The 13,801-nt window shown below is 42.1% G+C and overlaps 1 protein-coding gene across 2 annotated transcripts in view; it reads left to right on the forward strand.

The window, feature by feature from the left end:
• Positions 1–13,801, forward strand: part of ASCC3 (activating signal cointegrator 1 complex subunit 3) — a 498,380-nt gene that overhangs the window by 89,017 nt on the left and 395,562 nt on the right. The window lies entirely within an intron of this gene.

Consider the following 13,801-nt stretch of genomic DNA (forward strand, 5'->3'; position numbering starts at 1 on the left):
TTAAAAGGCGCACCATCAATAAATGCCTGCTAAAACGCCTAGGTTCATATATAAGGTGCACCGGATTATAAGGATTAATGACCAGCAGGTGGCAAATCTGTGCACAGTTCAAGGCAGCTGTTGTCTGTAAGTACGGTTCATATATAAGGCACACTAGACTATAAGGCGCACCTTTGATTTCTGAGAAAATCAAAGGATTTTTTAATGCACATTTTATAGTCCGAAAAATATGGTACTTGGTTTTATTTTTGTATTTTTCAAGAGCAGTTTGGCTATCGCCTATGCTATTAGATGCTTTTTATCATATATTGTGACCTCTATATTATTTTGTGATTATGTATACAATATATAGACTATTCTAAGACGTATGTTCTCTGCAGATAATAGTGCATGGGCACTGCACTCAAATACTTTTATATTCTCTGGTGTTATATTTTGTGTGAGTTGTTATTAATACCCATCTATAAAGTTTTGGATGATACTGATACTTAGTGTAATTATTTGGTGTAAGTATTGTTTGAACAAGCTACATGTGGTGCACCTACATGTATTAATTCTTTCAGCTATTTTTACCCTTGTACCCAGGGTTGTCACATTGCACATGTGTAGCTTTTCATATTCAACTACGATGCCCAACACGGTGTAATTTTGCTGAATAAAATTAAGCAAAGGAAATTTTGAGGTTCAGTAATTCTTAAAAACCCAGGCCAACAAAGATCTTCGCAATATTTGCAGTGCGTTATAAATGATTCAGGACTCGGCTTTCGCTTTTTTTAATAAAAAAATTCACATGAGCTCAATGCGAGTGCAGACACTTTCTTAAATGTCCTTGAGCTTGAAAATGACAGTATAAGGCTGTATGCTAGTCATTGAAACATCTGCACTGGCACGTACAGTGACAGACTTCCTCTACTGAATCCATTTGCAAACCATTGATTAGGAGGAGAGAATGGAATATCATGCATGGACAGGAGATTGCTGAGCACATTTTAAGAAGCAAGCTGAAATTGCTTTGTGTGTGCAAGAAATCTGCTCATACGCAGACGTCAAACCAAATTAGTGGAACTGTTCAGCCTTCTTTATATCACATTTATGTCGTCTCCGGGGACCTGTTGTAATTCCTATTGACCCACATTCTCTCCATCATTCCAGCCTAATCTAAAAGGGTAAACTGTTTTTACAAAGCTAACCAGGTCTGCCAGTCTCCCTTATTGTCACATTTCCAGCTTCTTTATATTCAGTACTGTCACTGTAGCTTTTTTTTTTTCAATCTTTTTTTGAATGTTTCTCCAAGTCGGATTTTACTCTGGGGAACTAATCCCCTTTTTTACCCACCAAACTTTATTTTGTCGCCTTTTTTGGTATAATGTTTACATGTGCATAGTAATATATGCAGTCCCTGTGTTACGTACAATTCAGGTTCTTTAAGTTTGTATATAATAAGTATATTTTACTATTGTAGCTCCAGAAAAAAAAAATTGTCCCTTCTGGGATGTTAAAGCATCTTTCCCACCTTCATCTTTTATATGTAAGTGAACAAAAATTGACAAGAGCAAGATCTTTTGATCACTTGTTCAAGTCTAAGGCTAAAACTATAGTAAAAAAAAATAAATTTATATTATTTTTATATAACAATAGAAATAGAAAGAAAACATCCCTAAAAGGAAACTTGCCAAAAAATGATTTTTTAAATTAATTCCCTTCACAAAAAAATATTTTAAAAAGTGATCAAAAAATAGAATGTGCTCCACAATGATACCACTGTGGAAATCCACTTGTCATGCAAAAAGTAAGCCTTTAACCAGCTTTTTCAACTTGAAAAATGCATAAATTATGCCTCTGGAAGCATTGCGATGCAAAAGTAAATTATTTTTTTCTCCAGTTTTGTTTTTATTCAGATAAATAGGCCAATTTTTTAAATAAAATATAAGTGAGTTATTGCCATAATCTTAGTGATCCATACAATAAATATAAGCGATTATTTTTGTGGTACAGGCAGTCCCCGGGTTACATACAAGATAGGGTCTGTAGGTTTGTTCTTAAGTTGAATTTGTATGCAAGTCAGAACTGTATATTTTATCATTGTAATCCCAGCCAGAACTTTTTTGGTCTCTGTGACAATTGGATTTTAAAAATGTTGGGTTGTCATAAGAATCAATATTAACACTAAAGCTTCATTACAGACACCTGTGATAACTGTTACCGCTGATCATTGTAGCCTAGGACTAAAGTACAATAAATTACCTACATCCAGAGGTCCGTTTGTAACTAGGGTTGTATGTAAGTCGAGTGTTCTTAAGTAGGGGACCGCCTGTACAGTGAAAATCGAAAAAAAATATATTTTATAGTCAATATTGTTTGGACTATAAGACTCATCCCGGATCTAGTCTTCCAAACACACACACTCACTGACTGGGCACACAGAAAAACACAGCTCTTTTGTACATACACAAGGAACACACTGGGCACTGCTTCACACAAACACACAGTTCTGCTATACACACACACAAGGAACAAACTGTGCACTGCTATACACAAAAATACAGCCTGCTATACACACATAATGAACATACTTGTGTATATATATATATATAAAACTACTGATATACACATAAACACACACAATGTGAAATTTTTGGGTCAAAATGAATGTAATTTCCAAAAAAATTGCAATTTCTAAATCACCTCTCAAAGTCACTTGAAAGATGAACTATTCCTTTAAATTTGATCCATATTTCCAGCTTTTGCATAACTAAAGGCAAAACATATCACCCAATTAATGTCCCTCAGCAATGACAGTGTCATTGCTACAATCTCCCATTCTCACTACCCACTGTGTGAATAGACCTTGCAGTGGGTAACAAATGGTGATGGAAGGACGATCTACAGGTCTATCTTTGGTATGTGCATGTTAGGTTGGGTCAAAGAAACAGCCTATTGACCCTCAATAGTGCACTGTAGTGCACTATAGTGCACACTATAACACCTTGCAGTATAAAAGTAGAGATGACTATAAATGTTACAAGGAATTTTAAGTCGGGCCCTAGGTTGCAGCCTAAAACTTGAGGCCCTACACCTACCCCTTTCTTAGGTATCTGGTTAACACTGTGTTGGACTGGACATTCTTGTGTTGGATACAAATAAAGGTGGGCCTTAAAGAAGTCACATGAGTATATTGACTGAAATGAAAAACACAGTAGGCCATGTAAAAACAGAAGATATACCAAGGCCTATTGTATTCCATAATATATTAAGTTTATTAGATTATAAGATTAAACATAAAGTTTAAAAGCAATTAGAAGAGGAAAAATACCTTAAAAAAAATAAAATTGGGTCCCATGACATTACGATGGTGAGCACCTGCAGAGGTTTCCCTCTCTTCCTTTTGCCTTCCCTGATCAAAGGAATGTATATCTAGATATCTATCGATTACCGTAAATACAGAGCCGACTCGAATATAAGCGGAGGTACCAAATTTTACCACAAAAAAGTGCATGTATGACCTCCCTACAACGCATCGGCAACCCGCACATGTGTCTCAGATAGTGCAGCTCATCCAGCATGGCACATCAATGCAAGCTGTGGTCAGAAGGTTTGCTGTGTCTTTCAGCATAGTTTCCAGAGGCAGGAGATGTGGAGTGGGCCGTAGGAGGGCAACAAACCATCACCAGGACCAGTCACAAGACCTTTGTGGAAGGAGGAGAACTGCCAGAGCCCTGCAAAATGACCACCAGCAGGTGCATGTGTCTGCACGGTTAGAAACAGACTCCATGAGGATGGTATGAGGGCCCAATGTCCACAGATGGGGGTTGTGCTCACAGCCCAACACCGCGAAGGACACGTGGCATTTGCCATACAACACCAGGATTAGCTAATTTGCCACTTGACAGTCTGGAAACGCCGTGGAGAGCGATCTGCTGCCTGCAACATCCTTAAGCATGATCGATTTGGCAGTGGGTCAGTAATAGTGTGAGGTGGCATTGCTTTCGAGGGCCACAGGGCAAGGGGAGTATTGACTTTGTTATTTTATAGACTCAAGTATAAGCTGAGTTTGGCTTTTTTCAGCCCATTGTGCTGAAAAACAATTCTGCTTATACTCGAGTATATACGGTATATGCCAAGTAAGGTGCCAGATATCATAATGCCATAACAGCCCCTGAAATATACAAGCAACATAGCAAAATCACACACAAAGACAAATGAACCTGGGGGAGGAGGAGGGGGAAGAGTCTCATTATTTATTATCTCTTATGTATCATTGTGTTTTTACTCAAAGTATTAGTAGAACGTCTGGTATAAACTTGATGTAACACTTAAAGGGGTTATCCGGGTTTAAAATTTTTTTTATGTCCGGGCTGGGGAGGGCTATTTAAACATAATAAACATGTACTTACCTCCTCCGGTGCTGCCGATGTCCTGCGCCGCGGCCCGTCTTCTCCGTGCGCCGGTTTCATTACACCGGCGCACAGGGAGCTTCCTATCATATCACCATAACCGAAAATAATGAAGACTTTGTGAATGAAAACAAGTCTTTATTGCACAATCTATTCATAAATTACATAACAAGATATTATCTGTATTGGTGTAACACTTAGTCTGGTGTAACCACACCTTTCAGCATTATGCCAAAAATCACCAAAACACATAGATCAGAATTATACAAGATTTCAAAATTTTTGCCGTTCCTACATGCATTTTATCGAATCTCTTATGCATAAGCTATGAATGCATTCTTTTCTGTGTGTATGCTGTATAAAATTTTAAATTCACAAAACATTTATTAGTATATGAATTACTGTTGTCCTTATTTTAGTAGAAGCAGATACATATCTAGGGCAGCAGATTTATTTCTCGCATACTATCAACTGTGTGTAATCAATTAACTCTGTGCTTTGGGAGAAGATAAAGTGTTCAGGTTGCTTGATACAGGGATTAGTATTTACATCTTATTGTTTTTCAGCTTTTTCCTTGGTGATTAATATTAGACATTTAATAAGTACCTCTATGTCTTAAAGGGAACCTGTCACCAGAAGACCCATTTTTAGCACTCACCCAGTCCCCACAGAGCATAGTACATACGCTGCTAAAGTGTTTTTGTATAAAAAAAATTGGTTTAACAGAAAAAAAGATATGTTATATTGTACCTTTCATTAGCATCTGCTGTGTGACTAGGCAGTTGCCAAATGGGAGGGGCTGGAAAGGAGCAGTTCCCCCCCACCCTTGGGGATCAGCTACTCCATGTGACCTTTTCAAATATATGAAAACACCCATCACTTGGCTTAGCCACGCCCCCTGCTCCTCTACAGCCAATCCCAATATTCATATATTTGAAAAGGTCACATGTTTCCCAAGGGTGAGGGGGAACTGCTCCTTTCCAGCCCCTCCCAATTGGCAACTGCCTAGTCACACAGCAGATGCTAATGAAAGGTACAATATAACATATCTTTTTTTCTGTAAAACCTATTTTTCCACCACGTCCCCCATGACGGCCACTTGGAGGATGCCCTTTGACCTCTGTGGGAACAGGAAGGAGAGAGGTTAAAAGTCCCCTCCCAGCATCCTCCCACCAGTGTTCTTCCTGTTCCCACAGGGTCAGGATGGAGAGAAGGTCTCTCCTTGCATCTTCCAGGTGTAAGGGGGGACGTAAACACTCACCGTCGCGCGGTCCTCGACCAAGCCACGCAGGCCGGGTCCACGGGCGGCTCCGGCACTCCCTGGTCATCCCCGTCCGGCCTGGTAAGCACCGCTCGTCCCGCTGGCAGCGTCGCCTAAGGGAGAGCGGTGGAGCTCCGTGCGCCTTAAATCAAAAGATCCCGGTGTGTCGCGCGGAGGCAGATGACGACTTCCGGCGCGACCGGAAGTGACGCTCCAATGCCGGGTCCCGGAGCATGAACGCCGGCTGCAGCCTTCAACAGGGGGATGGGCTCCCCTAGAAGGTATTTAAGTCAGATTTTTGTGGGTACACGTTGATCTGAGGTCTAAGTTCAAAGTTTGTTCTGGACTCTCGTGCAGTCGTGTGTTTTGTCTCCCTGCCGTCACAGCCATGTCTGAAGAGGCAGATGTAGGCTCTCTCCACCCGCTGGTACTCGTAAGTGCGCTGGAGGTGTCCTCCACCTGGTATATATGTGTATATTTGTGTTTATGGTCTCCTGCAACAAATTCTCCTCCTTCCCTTCCAGGAGGAATCTGGTGGAAAGGGGAAAGGCAAGGAGTAGAAGTAGGAGAAAGGGGGCAAAGTGGCGAGATCCAAATCAAAACCATCTGATGTTCAGAGCAGAAGATGTAATATGTGCATTAGCAAGTTACCCGATACGCATAAGAAACCGATATGTAAATCTTGCATAGATAAATTATTGAGAGACGAAAAAACCTCCTTTATGGATGAGATTAAGGAGTTTATCGAAGAAAAATTTGTATCCCTCGCTTCAACCTCTCAGGTTCTTCAGGGTCCCTCCCCTAAAAGAGCCCGTATGGATCCAGATTTAGCCACTCCTGCATCAGATTCAGATGTCTCTGAATCTCCGTCATGTTCTTATAGAGATTCAGAAGTAACACATTCTAATTTACAAGACTCTGAAGCCAGGTATTTGTTTCCTATTGAGGAAATGGAAAGACTACTCAAAGCAGTAAGGGATACACTAAACATTGAAGATATAATCCCTCCTAGATCAGTCGAAGAGGATCTCTTTGGAGGACTGAGGACTAAAAAGCGAAGGGTCTTTCCTGTCAATGATACCTTGAAAGATCTGATTACGGCAGAATGGCAAGAACCTGAAAAGAAAATAATGGTTTCCAAAAATTTCAAGAAACGACCTCTGTTCGAACCTAACGATTCGAAGATTTGGGACGCCTGTCCTAAAGTGGACGTACAAGTCTCCAAGGTATCCAAGAAGATGGATTTACCATTTGAAGATGCGGGACAGCTACGGGATCCTATGGATCGTAAATCCGAGGTACTACTCAGGAAAGCATGGGATACATCTATGCTAAATCTGAAGACTAACCTGACGGCTACCTCGGTAGCCAGGACACTACTCTTCTGGCTGAAGGAGCTGGAAAACCACGTTAAAGACCATACTCCCAAAGAAGTTATCCTAGAGAATATTCCTCTCCTTAAATTAGTGACAGCCTTTCTAGCTGATGCCTCAGCGGAGTCCATCCGATTTTAAGCTAAAGAAGGGGCCCTATCCAACGCATCCAGGAGAGTGCTTCGGCTAAAACAATGGGGAGGAGACATCCATTCCAAAACAAAATTGTGTGGAATCCCCTTTTCAGGCGAGTTCGTCTTCGGTCCGGACCTCGATGCCATTCTCGAGAAAGCTGCCGACAAGAAGATGGGGTTTCCGGAAAATCGACCCAACACCAAAAGAAAATTTTTTAGTGGCCCCAAGGACCAAAGGGAGAGCTACAGAGGAAAGGGCAAACAAGGCCGTTGGAGCTATCCCAAGGGAGGTAGAGGTCGTGGCTTCTTGTTCTCAAATAGTGACCCATCAAAAAGTAAGAAGCAGTGACGCCAGGGTTGGGGGAAGACTCACGTTTTATACTTCTCAATGGGAGAAGATAACATCAAATCTCTGGGCAAGAGACATTGTAAAAAATGGTTACAGAATAGAATTCTCCCGTCTTCCCCCACAAAGATACTTCTGTCCATCTTCATCATCTCCTTCTACACAGGTCACCATCTGGCAGGAGGTCCAGAACCTGCTACAACTGGGGGCCATCCTGAGAGTTCCGCTCAATCAAGAGGAACAAGGTTTCTACTCCCCTCTGTTCACAGTGAAAAAACCAAATGGATCGAACCGCCTCATAATAAATTTGAGAGGATTAAATCGCTTCATAATATACAGATGCTTCAAGATGGAGTCTGTAAGATCTGCTATACCCCTCATCCACTGAAACTTCTTTATGTGCACCATAGACCTAAAGGACGCTTATTATCACGTTCCTATCCACCCTTCCTCTCAGAAGTATTTAAGATTCTCTGTTCTTTCCTTGGAAGGGGTAACTCACCACTTTCAATTTTGTGCACTACCCTTCGGAATCTCTTCCGCTCCCAGGGTATTTTCCAAACTGATGATAGAGGTGGTTGCTTTTTTAAGAAATCAAAAAGTGTCTGTCGTTCCCTACTTAGACGACTTCCTGATTATAGCCAATACCAGCTTAGACCTAACCAGGTCTCAGGATTTCACTATTTCTACACTCACAGGTCTGGGGTGGATCGTCAACTTTCAGAAGTCAAATCTTTCCCCCCTTACCCAGATAAAATTCTTGGGGGTAATCTTAGACTCATGTCGTCAAATCTCTTCTCTTCCGCAGGACAAGAAGGACAGCATCAGACACCTCATAACATCATTCAGGAAAAAGCCAAATGTTTCAATCCGGACAGCTATGAAGCTCTTAGGACATATGACAGCCAGTATCCCAGCAGTATCATGGTGCCAAAACCACTCCAGATCACTCCAAAGCTGGATCCTTTCATCCTGGGACAGATCACCAAGAGGCTTAGAGAAAAAGGTCCAGATCCCACTGAGTGTGAGACGAGATCTTTTGTGGTGGCTAAGTACAAAGAACCTAGGAAGGGGCGTCCCATGGATCCAACAGCCCTTGATTACCATCCAGACGGATGCAAGCAAGTCAGGTTGGGGTGCTTGTTTCCAGGATCAGCTGGTACAGGGTCAATGCCAAATCCTCCAACTTCAGAGAATTACGTGCGGTTTGGGAGACACTGAGATCCAACAGGTCTCACCTAAGGAATTCACACCTCCTGATATTATCCAACAACATCACCACTGTATCATATCTGAGGAGACAAGGAGGAACCAGGTCTCCGAATTTACTGGCCCTATCGCAGAAGATCTTCAAATGGGCAGAGGACAATTGCCAATCTCTCTCTGCGACTCATCTTTGTGGAAGAGAAAATCTAACAGCCGACTTCCTGAGCAGGAAAACTCTCTCACCAAATGAATGGTGCCTAAAGCAGGAGATTTACGACCATCTGATCACCCTATGGGGGCAACCACTCATAGATCTTTTTGCCTCAAGAGAGAATACAAAGTGCAACCATTTTTATTCTCTAGACGCAAGAGAACCATTCTCGATTCTGGACGCATTCAGCCATACTTGGGACCAGCCACTAGCATATGCCTTTCCCCCAATTCCCCTGATTTCAAGGGTGCTACGCAAGATCTACCTGGACAGGGCCAGGGTAATACTAATCTGCCCGAACTGGAAGAAGAAGAGTTGGTACCCTCTTCTGAGATCCATGGCTCTTCAGGAACCCATCCTACTTCCTCCGGAGAACGATCTTCTATTTCAAGGCCCAGTCTTTCATCCAAGACCGAGCTACTTCGACCTATCGGCATGGAACCTGAAAGGGAACTCCTGCTAAGGAAGGGTCTTTCCTCAAGGGTGGTGAACACTCTACAGGTGAGTAGAAAACCAGTGACATTTGCCATATATCATAAAATATGGAAAAAATTTGTATCCTTTTGTGGGGATAAACTTCCATCACAAGATAACCCTAATGTCTTTCAGGTGTTGGAGTTCCTGCAAGCTGGACTAGAAAAGGGTCTATCCACAAGCACTTTAAAAGTGCAGGTGTCTGCCCTCGGTGCCTTTCATGACTGCTGCCTTATGGACAATAGGTGGGTAAAAAGACTCATAACCGCCTCTTCTAGGATCCGTCTTCAGGTCCTTACTAAAATCCCTACCTGGGATCTTACTTTGGTTCTCAATGCCTTAACTAAAGGTCCATTCGAACCAATAGAAAGTACTGATATCAGAAACCTGACCTTAAAAACAGTTTTTCTGATAGCTATAACCTCAGCCCAAAGACTAGGAGAACTCCAAGCCATTTCTATACTAAAGCCTTACTTAAAAATTTTAGATGACAGAATTATAATAACTCTTGACTCTGCTTTTCTTCCTAAGGTGGTCTCGGATTTCCACAGAAACCAGGAAATTATCCTGCCGTCTTTTTGCCATAATCCGACATCCTCCAGGGAGGCCAAATGGCATACTTTTGAGGAATGGCGAGTAGATAATAACCTCTTAATTCAATTCCAGGGGCTCAACAAGGGAAAAAAGGCATCTAAGGTCACTATCGCTAGATGGCTCAAGATGGCAATTTCAAAGTGTTACAGCCTACAGAACAAGCCAGTACCATCGAACATAAAGGCCCACTCCACAAGAGCCATGTCTACATCGTGGGCAGAAAGAAGGGGAGCTACGTTAGACCAGATTTGCAGGGCAGCAACTTGGGCTTCCCAAAATACATTCCTCAAACATTACAGATTAGACATTCCTAAGAATAAGGATCTGGCCTTCGGAAGGAAGGTGCTTCAATCAGTTATGCCACCCTAACTTATCATCTCATTTGATAAGTCTCCAGGTGGCCGTCATGGGGGACGTGGTGGAAATTAAGATTTAGAACCTACCGGTAAATCAGTTTCCACTAGTCCACCATGACGGCCTATTTATTCCCTCCCTAATATTGATTGTTTTGTATTCTGGTTTGTGACTTAACATACTAAATAAATACAGTTGCATCCATTACAGGTGTGGTTATTTGGTAGACACTGGTGGGAGGATGCTGGGAGGGGACTTTTAACCTCTCTCCTTCCTGTTCCCACAGAGGTCAAAGGGCATCCTCCAGGTGGCCATCATGGTGGACTAGTGGAAACTGATTCTAATTCTTAATTTTATACAAAAACACTTTGGCAATGTATGTACTATTCTCTGTGGGGACTGAGGGAGTGCTAAAAATGGGTCTCCTGGTGACAGGTTCCCTTTAAGTTATAATATGGATTTCCATTCTGTTAGGTAATGCGTCCTTTCCTCTTTTTCACAAGTGTTGTTGTATATGTTTGTGTTTCCCAAGAACGTATCATCAATTAAAATATGAAGGGAAACGCATGAACAATCAATCGCTTGTAATGGTGCAAAATTAAAAAATTAAAAGTAGTGACCACCTTTATTTCTGTAATAATTTATGGTTTAATTTTTTTATTCAAAAGCTGAGCATTACAAGCTGCACACTCCCTTCTACTCCCTACTACTCCCTACAAAATGCTAACCCACAAACATGGAACAGCTGTGTGCCAGAAGCATAAGGTGACACAAAAAGGAAATCAAAACTAAGAATTAAAGTACCCCAGGAGTTTGAAAAATAGTAAAAAAAAATATTTAGTTTACATTTTTTTTTTAAAATATAAATTGAAATTTGTTGAAATATAAACAAACAGTAAAAATCATAATCATGTTAGATATTGCCGATCCTAAAATGGTCCATCTATTAAAATATAATATGGTTATTTTTTGACGTTTAACCCTGTAAGAATAAAAGAATCAAGCTTCTAATGCTGGTATAGGTCTCGCCACACTTTTGTTGGAAATGGTCCATAAAAGAGCTGTAAGGATTCAATCCTTTCTCCTCAGCAGAAACTATTTCGAGACCTGTTCACACTGAAGAGGATCAACTATTGCGTTTTTCAAACCGATGTTGCAGGTATCCTGTCAGAGCTAACTGGATAGATAGATAGATCCATGGTGCTGATATAACCAATTAAATAATGTCTTTAAAAGTGTTGATTATACTCACAAAATATTCAAAATATTAGCACTTATCATGTAAAACTAGAGAGTCACTTGCCTGACCTTGGGTTTCGCCATTTGGCATCTTCGACATCTAGGATTTTATGATGAGCACTGAAATTTAAAAAAAAACCTTGGGAGCACAATTAACATTTTTAAATAAATTATTTTGACTGTTTATATGCACCATGTTTACGTTTCATTCCATTTAACTCTGACAGAGAACCTGATAAATCTTGTAGTTAATATAATAGATGATCTTCTTCAGTGTCAACAGGTCCTGAAACAGTTTCTGCTGAGGTGGAAAGAATGGATCCTTACAGCTCTCTTATGGGCTATTTTCAACAAGGCCTCATGTACACAAATCTATGTGAATGTGTGGCACAGTCTAGGGACTGTGTGACTTGTTTGTGGCCTAGGACGGTGCATTGAAAGAACCATGAACATGCCCAATAAAAGGCTATATTTCTGTGAGCTAGCCGCAGTTTTTACAGCCTCTACCCCTGTACACTGTGATGTGCCTGAAGCCGAGTGTGGTGAGACTTAGACTAGCATTCAAAGTTTTGAGACATTAGCAAATGTATTTGATCATGATATGATAAATAGAAATTGCCATATTACCGTATATACTTGAGTATAAGCCGAGGGTGGGAAATGCATTGGTCACAGTCTCCCAGTATATTGCCAGCCAGCCCCCAGTAGTATGCAGCCAGTCAGCCCCCAGTAGTAGTATACAGCCAGTCAGCCCCCAGTAGTAGTATACAGCCAGTCAGCCCCCAGTAGTAGTATACAGCCAGTCAGCCCCCAGTAGTAGTATACAGCCAGTCAGCCCCCAGTAGTAGTATACAGCCAGCCAGCCCCCAGTAGTAGTATACAGCCAGCCAGCCCCCAGTAGTAGTATACAGCCAGCCAGCCCCCAGTAGTAGTATACAGCCAGCCAGCCCCCAGTAGTAGTATACAGCCAGCCAGCCCCCAGTAGTAGTATACAGCCAGCCAGCCCCCAGTAGTAGTATACAGCCAGCCCCCAGTAGTAGTATACAGCCAGCCCCCAGTAGTAGTATACAGCCAGCCCCCAGTAGTAGTATACAGCCAGCCCCCAGTAGTAGTATACAGCCAGCCCCCAGTAGTAGTATACAGCCAGCCCCCAGTAGTAGTATACAGCCAGCCCCCAGTAGTAGTATACAGCCAGCCCCCAGTAGTAGTATACAGCCAGCCCCCAGTAGTAGTATACAGCCAGCCCCCAGTAGTAGTATACAGCCAGCCCCCAGTAGTAGTATACAGCCAGCCCCCAGTAGTAGTATACAGCCAGCTTGCCAGCCAGCCCCCAGCAGTATACAGCTAGCCAGCCCCCAGTAGTATACAGCCAGCTTGCCAGCCAGCCCCCAGTAGTATACAGCCAGCTTGCCAGCCAGCCCCCAGTAGTATACAGCCAGCTTGCCAGCCCGCCCCCAGTAGTATACAGCCAGCTTGCCAGCCCGCCCCCAGTAGTATACAGCCAGCCAGACCGCCGTTGCGCCATGCATATAAAAAAACCCTTGGGCGCCCAGTTACTCGGTGCGGCTTTTCTTCGGTCTTCTCCCTGCTGTATTAGCCGGCAGAGACAAGTCCACGCAATCTGTAGGGCGACGCACACTATGACATCATCAGCTGTGACACCGCCGCATCCTAGCGTGCGCTGGCCAACATATCGCATGGACGCGTCTCTGCCGGCTAATAGAGCACAGAGAAGACCAGAGAGAAGAGGAGCCACCAGGAGGTGCAACGAGCATCAGGGCGCCCGAGGGCGAGTATATAAGCTTATTTGTTTAAATTGACTCGTGTATAAACAAAGGTGAGGTTTTTCAACACAATTTTTGTGCTGAAAAAATTAAGCTTTTACAGGAGTATATATGGTAAAATGTCAGGAAGATGGTTTTGAGAAATCTGGAAACTCCATTTGATTTAGAAAATGAAGGTTGCCATTTAATAAGAAAGAGCCAAATATGAATTTATGAAAGCTTCAAAGTAACAGTTTTTTTCTTTGTGCCTGCTTTGTAAAAAATATTTCTTTGTGATATTACACAAACTTTCTGGTACTATACTACTGCTTAGCTGATATACAGCGCCAGACATTTAGGGATTCCATTCTTTCATGCCATATCTTTCGTTAATATACTTACAAGTGTTTCATTGACTGCATCAAAGAAGGTTCAGTTTGCATATGGTAGAA

The sequence above is a fragment of the Engystomops pustulosus genome, chromosome 3, assembly GCF_040894005.1.
Source record: "Engystomops pustulosus chromosome 3, aEngPut4.maternal, whole genome shotgun sequence".
Taxonomy (NCBI): Eukaryota; Metazoa; Chordata; class Amphibia; order Anura; family Leptodactylidae; genus Engystomops; species Engystomops pustulosus.